Below are 2,976 nucleotides of genomic sequence, written 5' to 3'. Positions count from 1 at the left end.
TGTCACCAGTCAGTAGCCCCCATTCCCAAGAGCCACAGCCCCAGACATAACCCAACTGCAGTTCATCGCAGCTACCCTTTTACCACCTTTATTGAGGGCTTGCCAGCTGCCACTTACTCCTCCCAAGCCCCTCATAGCTCATGTCACCTTTTCATCAATCTCATAAAGGAGCTCCTGCCTTTGTCTCCACTTGGCAGGTGAGGCTGCAGTGGCTCCATCGGTAACCTCAGGTGAGCTGAGCATTTGCCTGGCCAAGAGGTCAGGAGTCAGGACCTGAACCCAGGTTTTTACCCTGTGTGCTCACGGCACCTTTGATGGCACACCCACCTGGCCCTGGGTGACAAGATGCAAGGGAAACAGAGCCTGGGCCAGGATGAAGGACAAGTATGGGTTCCATCAGCATTTTATCCCACCAGCTCCATCCTGAGAACCATCCCACTGTGGCTCCCACCAGAAGCCCAGTTCTCCCCAGGACTCTGTCCACCACCACATCCACATCCTAGCATCCTGGGACCCGCTCCCCTCCCTGAAGCCAGCTCATTTGAACAGGGGTGCCTGGTCCACGGGCGTTAGGAAAAGGCTGGGGAGTAGATGGAGTGTCGGCTGCTTCAGTCCGCTCAAGCCAGCCAGGATCTGATCCTAAAAGGCTAGAGTATGAAGATCCTGTGGGAGAAACCTCGGCCCTGACAATCCTGACTTCTATGTTCCTGTCCCCAGGTCAGGGTAGGGGGTCACAGGAGAACTACACTGCAGCAGCCCCAGACCTCCATCAGCCTTCTCCATGGGGGTTTTGGGGGGCGGCAGACAGGCTGTGATGGAGGAGCCTTGAAGCAGCGCTGAAGGCACTCTCCCCTGAAGGACAGGGCCAGGGTGGAGAGTGGAGACAACCACTGTGGGCTTCACAGTTCACAAGGGGCCTTGGTGGGCTGGCTTTAATACTGCAAACAGATCTGCTTGCTTCTTCAAGACCAGCTTGTGTTGGTTCCTTACTTATAGAAATTTGGGGTGGAAGGCACCCCCACCCCAGGGGGAGAGGTGGTAACAGTTCTTCTGGACACAAAAGGCTGCCCCACTCCACCGCTCCTGAGTGCAGAACTGGCTGCGGGGATGCCCAGGTCCTCCAGGAGAGAAGGGATGAGACCCCACCCCTGCTTACCCAAGTCCAGGGGACCAGGAGGGCAAGAAGGCCCTGAGGGCGCAGGTGGCTGGTAGACCTGCCTGAGCATGGTAAGGGCAGGCTAGTGTGGGCACCCACGTGCAGTCCTGATGAGCTTCTTCCAATCCCAGCCCCAGCCCCACTGGGGAGGCCAGTCGAACTGGGAGTGCCATCTAGAACACTCAGCTCTCGGCACCGTGGGGCCTCCACCACCTGGACAGGGCACTGGGCCACCTGAAGGCGGCAAGGACCAGTCAGACCCAGCTCTCTCCCCTCCTGAGTCTTGGATGCGGGACTCACCCCCTCCACCAGGTGACTGCAGGAGTTTGGAGTGGGGACCCCAAGAAGGAGGTTGTGTCCCCCCAGCTAAGAGGGCACATGGGGACCTGAGGACCCACAGGAAAACTGCAGCGATGCCTCGGTGCTCATGCTCCGCATCAGTGAACACACGTCCTCCCTCTCAGCAGTCCTTCCCACCCCCGGGGAGGAGGGCACACAATGAGATGGGTTACAGATGGGGACACTAAGTCCAGAAGAATCGAACACTACTCAGGGATGACCCAAGGCCAAGTGCAGTGTCTGAGTCCCACCCACACGCCGTGAGCCACAGGCCATGGAGCAGTCGAGAGAGGTGTGCAGGGTCCTGGATGCTCTCCTAGACCCCAAAGCCCCTTCTCCCCAAGGACCTGAATTCTTACGTGATAACAATAGCAACATTTTGGTGGCTGCTCTCATTCCATGGCTTTGAGGTCCACCTGCTGCCCCCTCATTGGGTATCCTTGCTGGTCTGCAGCCCTCCCCTCGGGCCCCAGCCCCTAGTCAGGACTGGGTGAGGTGGGATGGGGGCAGCAGGCCAGGTGCCCATTACCCCCGGAGCACCGGGCTCCTAAACAGTCTGCGCTCCAGGGCCCTGCCAGCCCTTAAGGCAGCGCTGTCCAACAGAACTTTCTGCGAGAATGGAGTATCTGCTCGGTCCAATGTGGTTGCCACTAGCCACACACTGCGCTACACACACACACACACACACACACACACACACACACGGAGACCTTGAAATACAGCTAGGCCAAAGGAGCAACTAAGCTTTAACTACTTTATTTAATTTAAATCTAAATAGCCACACTATTTAGCTACACTGGTCTCCCAGGGCGGTGGGTGGGGAATCATTCACTCATTCCTGGGGTCTGAGGCCCCGGAACGGACGGATAACGTGGAGTTCCAGACGTTACCCTTCCCGGCTTCCTGGATGCAGAGACCCCACGGAGAGGCAGCTCTGCCCCAGGTGTCCCAGCAGCCAACGACCCAGGAACCTGACCCGCAGCGTCCCTGAGGGAGCGGCGATCCCTCCTGGGGTCCCCTGCCGCAGGTCCGGTAGGAAGCGCACAGAGCTGGAGAGGCCGCTCAGCGGCCCGTGCACCACGGCTCTAGCGCACCCCGGTTCCCCCCACAAAACGCACCCCCGCCCCGCGTGCAAAGCCCTAGGGCCCCGGCCGCCCGCCCACAGCACCCCCGGCTCCCCGGCCTCCCCACTCACAGAGCCCCTGCCCAGCGCACACGCCGCGGCCCCTTGTGCACAGAGGCAGGTCTCTCCTGGCACAGGGTCCCCGGCTCCCCGTCCCGCCCTGCGCACGGCGCCCCGACCCCGCGTGCAGCGCCCCAGTCCCGCGCACAACGCCTCGGCTCCCCGCACGGAGAGCCCGGGTCTCCCCGCGCACAGGGCCCCCAGCTCCACGTCCCGCCCCGCGCTCAGCACCCCCGGCTCCCCGTGCCTCGGCTCTGCGCATGGAGCCCCCGGCTCCCGGGTCTCCCCGCGCACAGCG

The sequence above is a fragment of the Equus quagga genome, chromosome 17 (assembly GCF_021613505.1).
Source record: "Equus quagga isolate Etosha38 chromosome 17, UCLA_HA_Equagga_1.0, whole genome shotgun sequence".
Lineage (NCBI taxonomy): Eukaryota > Metazoa > Chordata > Mammalia > Perissodactyla > Equidae > Equus > Equus quagga.
The sequence above is the reverse complement of the archived record's forward strand: the minus strand, read 5'-3'. Positions refer to the sequence as shown.